A 10,219-nucleotide genomic window follows, 5' to 3' on the forward strand; every position below is an offset into this window, starting at 1 on the left:
TTTGATCTTTGCTCTACAGTAACACCACTTGCAAATTGATGAATTCTTTAGGGCTCTTAGGTCACCTTTAGTATTAACATATGCTTCCATACAGTCGTCTGTACCCAGCATAAGAAGAGGGCATTTTAATCAACACTATGTGTAGTACAACTAAAAGTGATGTGCTTGCCAAAATTTTAAATAAAATAAAATCCATCTCTGGCTACATTAGTGACATGGGAACCAAGAAGGCAAGACTCCTGTGTACTTGAGCAGACCATACCTGGAGTTCTAGTGCATTCTGTGAGCATCCCTGTGAGGCAGCAAGGAGGCAAACAACAACGTGTCCACAGGAGGAACTGGCATGGCCACCAGCCACAAAGAGAAACCTCACAACTCCGGAGTTGACGGAATGGGGAGTGAGTGCCTTGCCTGGTGAGGAAAGAAAGGATAAAAACTGTCTTCATGTATTTGGAGAGCACTTTCATGTGTAACACTGAGCCCTGTGTCATGTGCATCAAGAAGTAAAACCAGAGCCAACTGTAAAGTGCTATGTGATGGTGGGTTTTGACTCAGCTGAAGGAAGAGATTTCAGTTACTGCATTTGAAGGTGAGATGTGCAGACCTGACAGTGAGCACCAAAGCTAACAGGATTCAAGATTGGAAGAAGAGAACCTGCTGAAGAAATTATATCTTCCCTGCCACATGGGGTTGTGAGGAGGACTGAGGAAGTAATTGCTTCAGACCCACCTTATACGCTACCTCTCAGGTGGTGACTTGGTCACACTGCTCTGGCCACACACTGTCACTTCCTTGTTTCACTACAGTTTCCATGTAGTAGATTTCATGGGGCACAACTTCTTGTGTCCTCTTGACTAGCCTCTGCCCTCCTATCTGGGCTTTCCTGTTATCTCTGAAGCACGAGACACTCCAGCAAAACTCAGTGCTCAACCTGGAGGTAGGAGGGGAAGTAAAGGGGTATTGATGTCCCATGAGGAAAATCGCTGACTAATCAGAGACTGGGACTGGCAAATAAATTCTTTTCCCTTCCTTCCTCTCCCTCCACTCAGTCAGTCTGTCCTGAGACCTAATAGGTTATGCTCTGAGACGATGCTCCCTGTATTAATTTCCTGTGGCTGCTCTACCAAATTGCCACAAATTTGAGGGCTTAAAACACAGAAATGCATTATCTTACAGTTCTAGAGGCCAGAAGTCTGCCATCAGTATCACGGGCCCACATCACGGTATCAGCAGTGGCTGTGCTCCCTTCAGAGGCTCTAGGGTCCCTTCCTTGTCTCTTGCAGCTTTGGGTGACTACTGACATTCCTTGGTTTGTGACCACATCACTCCAACCTCTGCCTCCATGGCCACACTGCCCTGTGATTCAAATCCTCCTCTGCCTTTGCCTCTGCCTCCTTCTTATAAAGATATTTACGATTGGATTTAGGACCGACCCAGATAATCCAAGGTAATCTCCATCTCAAAATCCTTAATCATATCTGCAAACTCTTCGGCACGTAACATTCACAGGTTCTAGGATTAGGATACAGATGTTCCTTTGGATGTCAATACTTAGCCTACCAGAGTCCAGAGAATTGAGCAATCAATCAGTTTTGCTTCATAACAAGTTGGGGACACATCAGTAACACCCTTGTATTTGCTCCTTTCATCTCGTTCCCCCAAATTCTTCCTACTCTTGGATTGAACTCTCCACAAAAGAGGTAGCCATGAGGTTTCCCTCAAGCTCTCCTTTTAGGGGAACACCAAGCAATATATGTAAACCATTAAGAAACCTGTACACACTAATGGCAGTAACAGTAGGAGTTGTAATACAGTAACAGTTCCTATACTTTTCAAAGAAATTTAACTTTTTTGCAGAACATTGCTTAATCGCTTAAAAATAAGCTTATACACTGAGGAAATAGAGGTCATCTATTTTGGTGGAATTTTACACTGTGTTGAAAGATTTATTTCCCCTCTACAAAACATTTCCAGCCTGGTGACAATTTTTCAGTAGAATACCTGCTAAAATATTGGAATTAGAAAAAGAAGGGTTTTCCCACAGCAAATGGAAGAAAATGCACTCCACTATAGGAAAGTGAAATAAATTAGTTAATGCTTACAAATTTCTTACAGATGAAAAGTGTTATCTGTATCAGTGCTAACTCCTGCCATGAATATACTTTTTGTGTGCTGAACAAATTACAGTTATCAAAAAAGCAGTGTCCGGGGTCCTGGGAATATCTAAGAAGTAACACAGCTTTATGGATGAATTGCAGAATCAGATACCACTTCCAAATTCAGTCAGCAGGGCTGAGACTGACTTATGTGGTGGGGAGAGAGGAGAATGTGCAGGATTTTCTACTGTAACCTCTCAGAGGTCTTTGCAGAGGTCTTACAACTGTACAATGGAAGATTCTGGAAGGTTGCTTTTTTTATGAGGCAACTTCATTGGCACCTTTGTTTCAGAAAATCATGTGACTTTTAGGTTCACAGATAAACCTGAAGAGAACTAGTAGCCAACAACATTGAACAGGAGGAAAATATTGGTGAACTTCCCTGTTAAAGGGACAAGTACCAAAAACAGAAACTTTCAAGAACTTCAGCTGTCCTACCATGAGAAGGCAAATTCAATATTTTGGTGGAAGCTGCTTCCTCCAGGTGCATTTGATAATTATCATTTCAAATATTACAAGACAAGTCATTGAATGAATACAACTTGAATGGAGATTGTATTTAACAGTATGGTAAAGTCCACAACAGGCATGTTTTACACATCATTTAATTGGACAATTCATATCTGAAAATGTCCCTTAAAGAATTCTCTTGGACTTTATGCACAAAATCTTAACTTCCAAATCTCCCAAACCTAGATTGTCTCTATCATTTAGTTTGTGGTACAACCTGCTATCGACATTTCAGTATCCCTCTTTCTCTTTTCTTTCATGGTATGTACGCACACATAGATGGGTGCACACGCACGCATGCACACACACACACACACACACACACAAAACAACAAGTCAGACAACATTTTGTTGAGTGACAGGATAGTTCTCCCTTTCCCATCCCATCTGCTCTCTCTTTCTTCATAGTATCACAAATAAGGGCCAACTCCTTGGGCAGCATAGGAGAAATCAAGAGAAGAATCTGTGTACCTTTGCAGATTCCAGTCATGGGGTCCAAGGACAAAATTGTCTACAAGTCTTCCAACTTTTCTTTGTATAGTCATCACTCTCTCTGAAAAATTCAGCTCTTTTTTCAGTTCACAGCAGGCTCTTAAACAATGTTGAATAGTAAACGAATGAATGAAGAAATGTCCTAAAGAATGGAGCGTTTCTGAAACCATGGAAAGAAGCATGATAATAAAGAAGCATGTAATATGTTGAAAAGAGCAGTGACTTAAGTCCAGGAGACCTAGCTTTTAGCCCTTCTCCTGACTTACTTTTGATCTTGGGTAGGCTATCTGAGTCTCATTTCTCACATGCCAAAGAGAAATAACACTTATTCTAATGTTTTTATAGATAATATCTATGCCACAAATATAGAACCATATGGTTTAGAAAATACTTGGGCTCATGTTCTTACTTGACCTTCCCAACCACCAACTGGTGGCAAAGAGTACCAATCATTTGGCCTGGAAGTAGAGGTCCACAATGTTGATTAGAAGATCTTTAATAATTAATAAAGGTGCACTTCAAGCCAGAAGTTCCAGCTGTGTCCACACCTTCTTTTCCAGGCAGCAGACAAAGGGAAGAGCCCAGCCATGGTCAGTTACTTGCCACTAAGACCATAATGGCAGAACCTTTTCTCAAGCCATGACTTCTTGCCCCAAATCCGTCTTACTTTGCCCAAATCCTTCTCACTTTCTGCTATCTGTACACCTATACTAAACATTCATAACATAGTACATTACCAAGGCCCTCAGTGTTTCACCAAATGAGGACCACTATAAAAATTCCTACAAGTATATTTCTCATCATGGAGTGGGTGTTTAGTAGATACTCAGTGAATTAAATAGACTATATCAAGCGTCAGCAAATATTTCCTGTAAAGGACCAAATAGTAAATCTTTCAGGCTTCATAGCCTCTGTCACTACTGCTCCATGTTGAAGTGCAAAAGCAGCAGTGGACAGTGCAGGAACAAATGGGTGTGTTCCATTAAACATTTATTTACAAAAATAGGCAACAGGTCAGATTGAGCCTGTGGGCCTTTGTTTGCCAAACCCTTGGACCACATCAACTTTGAAAACAGTCTTGATGTTAAAAACATTATTTTAACACTTCCTTTTAGAATCAGGGTCCTGACAACTCTTGATTAACACATCTATCCAGGCACTTTCATCCCTCTTCCTCCACTGCCCTCTGATAAAGACCAACTGGCAGAGGGACCTGGAGCATTTATCATTCAGTTCCAGTCATTCTGAAAGACAAAGCAGGGGCAGAGATTAAAACCAGACCCCAGGTCTTTGTGCCATACCCAGCATATCAAGTGCCCCTCTTCAAATTATATTGAATTTGCTGTATACCTAATAAAGAAAATAGAACTATTCTTCCACTTAATAGTCCTTTAGTAAGGCTATGGGGGGCCAGGTTTACTAAAGGCCCTTATAAAATGCTGGCTAAAAGGAAATAATGCTCCTTGGCACCACAGAATCTTTTTCATGTGAAGCTACATGATCACTTTTCATTTTGTTTCTCAAGCACCTCATGGCACCCATCCACGTATTAGGCTAATAACTGCATGAATCTAGTTAAAAGGAACCAAGCAATTATTTTAATTAGAAGAGAACAAAAATAACGCTCCTGGATTCTGTTTTAAGGGGCAAGAAGGAAGTAGTCAGGGCTCAAAAAGATCCCACAAAATATTTTTGTGAAAGGAAAAATAATTAAGGCCAAATTTAGAATGTACTTGCAATAAATGGGCCAAATAACATGAATGGCACCACTGTGCAACTAAAACCCATTCATATATAAGAGCCCCAGAAACTCCATTTTTATGTGATACCATTCTGAGTGTATAACTAATTTTACAACGTGAAAGAGAATGTCTAGTAGAGACTTTAATGATCCTTGTGAATCTCACACAATTTCTTGTAGAGTTTCTGTGTAAACTCTTTCATTAATAAGAGAAATGGGGAGAATATTAGTCAATTTGCCTTTTAAATAGAATTTTTTTTATTTAAATTTTTTGAGTATATTGTTTAGATTTGCTCCTCTGGCGGGGGAGAATAAATTATATATATATATATATATATATATATATATATATATATATATATATATATATCCCTGTTAGTCATCTATTCTACAAAAAGCAGATTCCATCATAGTAGAATTTTAATCATTTGAACTGAATTTAATCATACAGGAAGAGGTTGTATATGCAGATTTTCCATAGCGTTTGCCTCCTGGCCTCCCTTTTGGTCATTTTACTTAATAAAATGGCATTTCGGTCTTTCTGTTCCATCTCAGGCTTCCAACAAGAGATGAAGTGAAACTCAAAATAGTCAAATAGTCAGTGTTGTTCCTTCTATTTGAATCTATAAATGTTTATTGAGCACCTGTTACCCACCAGCACACAGCGAGTTATGGATGGCCATAGATGACTAGCCCATGCCTGCAAATGTGACTAGAGTTCACAGTCTAATCACGGAGACAGAGGCATTGGCAGAAAGGAGACCATGCAGTCCCAGCTGAGTGGGGTCAAGGGTATCTGGCCTGAGCTGACTGGTAAGAATGGATTATCCAGAGGAAAGATATGGACACTCTATCCCACGGAGAAAGATTAGCATATGCAAGAGCTGGGACACAAAGAATCCCAGGTGATATACTGGAGACTGCAAGAGCTGCTGGATCATGAAGCAAGAGAGCAGGCTGGCGAGGGAAGCAACAGCCAGGTCACAGAAGAAATTTTTGTGCCATGTTGTTGAGCCTGGACTTCAACGTGTAAAGCAAGGAAGAGCCACCAAACAGTTTTCAATGATGGATTAACGTGGCCAGCTTTCCATCTTAAAGCAAGCATTTGGATGGTTGAGAAGATGATGAAATGGAGACTAGGTGTCCCAAATGCCACAGCCCAGACAGGGGGTGATAAGGCCTTGACTAGGACAACCGCAAGTAGGAATGGAGAGGTGGGTGAGGTATGAGATATATAGCATTGAAAGAGATTTTTTTTTAAAGTGACTGAGTGGGTCAAAAGTAGGAGATGAAATTGGCTTTGAAGAGTCTCAGTGGGGAGTAGGTATTTTAACTCAATGCTTGTCATACGTCCAAAAACCTTGTCCTCTCATAGGTTCTCCCTTAAACCCAGGCTGGACCTAGATCATGGATTCTGGAATTGAGACGCAGTAACCAATTTCAGCCTTGGGCACATGAGCATATTGCTGCATACCATGTGAAAACTCCTAGAACAGAATCTAACTTCTATTTACTTACTCATGCAAAACTCACACAAAAAGAGTTTCCTGCCACAAGTCTAAGTTAAAATACATAGAAGCCTGGAATGAAAGTAAATTGTGGTGGATACTTACTGTGGTGGCTGACTGGGTTCAGGAATGCCCAGGTAGCTGGCAAAAGATTATTTCTGGGTGTGTCTGTGAGGATATTTATGGAGGAGACCAGCATTTGAATTGGTAGACTGAGGAAAGCTCACCCTTCCCATTGCAGTGGGCATTATCCAATCCACTGAAAGCCTGAATAGAACAGAAAAGCCAAGATAGGGTGAATTTTCTCTCTTTGCTTAAGCTGGGATCTTCATCTTCTCCTGCCCTTGAACATCAAAGCTTCTGGTTCTTGGGACTTCAAAATCCAACAAGGACTTACACCACCAGCCCCATCCCTCTCCCCCTGCCCCGCTATTCTCTGGCCTTCAGACTTGGACTGAGTCACAGCATCCCTGTCCTCCATCCCTGTTCTTCAGCTTGCAGATGGCAGATCGCAGGGCTTCTCAGCCTCCATAATTGTGCTAGCGAATTCCTATAATAAATCTCCTCTTACATACGTCTACCTATACATATCCTATTGGTTCTGTTTCTCTGGAAAAGCCTGATTAATATACTTAGGACAAACTACATATATTTTAATTTCTATATTTACATTAGACTCATTGTGTTTTAGTTTTTTAAAGAATGTAAAGAAGACACCTCTCAACTCGTTCTACAAGCCAGTTGAATCTTGATAACACACCTGACAAGGACATCACACTAAAGGAAAATTACCAGTAACTTTCATTTATACAAGGTCTGACAATTAAGTTCGCGAACTTGTTGCAATGATGTTGCTAACCTTTTTTTGATATCAGAGGAAATATTAATTATGAATTTGTATCAATGGGACAAACAGTTAATCAAGTTTACTATTTGGAAGTGCTGAAAAGGCTGCGTGAAAAAGTTAGACAACCTGAACTTTTTGCCAACAATTCATGGCTCTTGCATCACGAAAATGCACCAGCTCACACGGCACTGTCTGTGAGGGAGTTTTTAGCCAGTAAACAAATAACTGTATTGGAACACCCTCCTCTACTCACCTGATCTGCCCCTCCCCATGACTTCTTTCTTTACCCGAAGATAAGGAAATATTGAAAGGAAGACATTTTGATGACATTCAGGACATCAAGGGTAATATGATGACAGCTCTGATGGTTATTCCAGAAAAAGAGTTCCAAAATTGTTTTGAAGGGTGGACTAGGCACTGGAGGTGGTGCATAGCTTCGCAAGGGCAGTACTTGAAAGGTGACCATAGTGATATTCAGCAATGAGGTATGTAGCATTTTTTTCTAGGATGAGTTGGCGAACTTGATTGTCCGACCTCATATACATTGTTGTAAAAATTATCAAAACGTGCAGCAATACATAAAGTAAATAATACATCCTAACCAAGTTGGGCTTAGCCCAGAAATGCAAGATTGGTTTAACATTTAAAAACCTATGGAATGATGCACCACACTAACAGAAAGAAGGAAAAAAAAGTCATATCGTCATTCTATAAATAAGTGAGTGCTTAATTTATGACAAAAGCATCACTTCAGAGCACTGGGTAAAGGAAGTGTTTTCCATTAACAGTGTCGGGTAAGTGTATATCATGGAGGAAAAAATAAACTTGATCCCAACCTCACTCCATATACAAAAAAACATCAATGCTATGTGGGTTATAGATCTAAATGTAAAAGATGAAACAATGAAGCTCCAGAAGATAATATAAAAGGATCTTTTAAACATGGCCTTGAGGTAATCAAAGTTCTCTTAAATAGGATATAAAGAGCACTAACTATAAAGGAAAAGACTGATAAATTAGACTACACTAAAATTAAAATCTTCTGTTCATTCAAAGATACCATAAAGAGAGTGAAAAGTTAACCTCAGAGTGGTGTATGATATTTGCAATATATATTACCAAAAAAGGATCATATCAAGAATATAGAAATATCTCCCACAAATCAATCAGAAAAGATGAACAATGCAATAGAAAAATTAACAAGACACTTGAAAAGCCCATTCACAAAATAGCCAAATGGCCAAAAAAGATGCTCAATTTGTCAATAATCTGGGAAATCAAATTAAAACCACAGTGAGATTCAACTACATACCACCAGAATGACCACAATAAAAAAGACTAAGAACACCAAATGTTAACAAGGATGGAGAGAAACATAACCCTCACCCACTGCAGGTGGGAGTGGGAACTAGTACAACTTCTTTGGAAAACTCTTTGACATTATTAAAGCTGAGTGTAGTCAACTGTTACAACTTAGTAACTTTCCCTTTAGTCGATGTACCCAACAGAAATGTATGCACACACCCACAAGAGTTGTGGACAGGAAAGTTTACAGCAGCACTTTCTGAAACAGCCCCAAACTGAAAACAACCCAAATATTCATCAAGGGTAAATGAGTAAACTGTGGTATATTATTGACACAACAGAAGGAAAATGCACTATAATTACACCCAACAACATAACTCGACTGAACAACACCTACCATATTATTCCATTTATGCGAAGTTCAAAAAACAAAACTATGGTGTCAGAAATCAGGATGATGGTTATCTCAGTGGAGGAAAAGGGAGTCTCATCAGGGGGCCATCAAAAACATTGGCTGTGTTCTCTTTCTCATCTTGAGGGGAGGGAGGTGGTTATAGGACGTGTTCACTCAGGGTCATGCATCAAGTTGCATGCTTCTGCTCTTTGCAATCTTCCATATGTGGAACCCAAAAAAAGCTTTAAATAAAGTTTCAAATGTTGATTGCCATTTCTTAGGTGAAGTAAAATGAGGGACTAACACAGAAAATATTATAGCATATAAACTCAATCAGTCATTTGATTGACTGTGTTCAGGTTGCTCTTCTAATGTCCGTTACAGAGCAGAAAAGAACCACACATGATCAGAGGTCAGCTGAATTAAGGACAAGAGAATGCCTTCTCCCTGAGGGAAAACAAATAAAACTGGGACTCTTTGCAGTTTAGCTAAGAGGTGAGGAAAAAAAAAAAAAAAGTTAACAGCCCAATATACAAAATAGTGACAACAATGAAGGGCCTGCTGGAGACTCCTGTATAATTCCAGCCATATTATATAAAGTGAGATTAAAAGGTAACAAATTTAGGCTGGCTACAAGGAAATGCTTTCTTATGAAACATATAATTAACCTGTAGCCAGTAGTTTAGTAAAATCCAACTCCTCCCTCAAAAAAAAAAAAAAAAAAAAAAAAAAAAAAAAAAAAAAAAAGCTATTTATAGCAGCCAAACCAGCCTCGGCAGTTACACTGACTAATATTGTATTACAAAGACTCCCCTGCTTCCAGGCAAAAACTGATAGCCAGCTGGGGTCAGGGAGAAAATTTTCCCTTCGGTGTAGCGTTTCACAGTCCTGTTATCTAATATGGAGCCATCGGAGGGGCTGTGTAGTACTTGCACCTCCGCTCACTGGCACCTGGCTTTGGGACCCAGGAGGCTGCATTGAAACAGGCCATTGTTTTAATCCTGGGTGACAACACCTGTAGGCCTGTATTTAGGCAACACCTTGTGTTTCCAAAAGGTAAACACACGAATATCATCAAAATTGTTCCTAACACTACTGTTTTTGCAACAACAATCTAGAAATATAGGGGAGATCTCAATATATGTGCAGAATAAACAGAGCAGGGATGCCTACCGTGTTTCCCCGAAAATAAGACCTAGCCAGACAATCAGCTCTGCTGAGTCTTTTGGAGCAAAAATTAATATAAGACCCGGTAGTATAGTATAG

At 39.7% G+C, this 10,219-nt stretch overlaps 1 long non-coding RNA gene across 15 annotated transcripts in view; it reads right to left on the bottom strand.

Moving 5' to 3' along the window:
* The window catches only part of LOC109458236 (uncharacterized), a 99,103-nt gene extending 89,912 nt beyond the window's left edge, over nt 1-9,191 (bottom strand). For 9 of the 15 annotated variants that reach the window (XR_012496430.1, XR_012496439.1, XR_012496438.1 and 6 more), the window contains exons 1-3: nt 8,957-9,191; nt 6,513-6,674; nt 263-4,402 (exon numbers count right to left, since the gene is read on the bottom strand). This is a non-coding gene — a long non-coding RNA (uncharacterized LOC109458236). The remainder of the gene's footprint in view (nt 1-262; nt 4,403-6,512; nt 6,675-8,956) is intronic. The other 6 variants (XR_012496432.1, XR_012496434.1, XR_012496437.1 and 3 more) reach the window with 4 other exon arrangements.
* Between the last annotated feature and the right edge of the window lie 1,028 nt (nt 9,192-10,219).

This window comes from Rhinolophus sinicus, linkage group LG05 (assembly GCF_036562045.2).
Source record: "Rhinolophus sinicus isolate RSC01 linkage group LG05, ASM3656204v1, whole genome shotgun sequence".
Classification (NCBI taxonomy): Eukaryota; Metazoa; Chordata; class Mammalia; order Chiroptera; family Rhinolophidae; genus Rhinolophus; species Rhinolophus sinicus.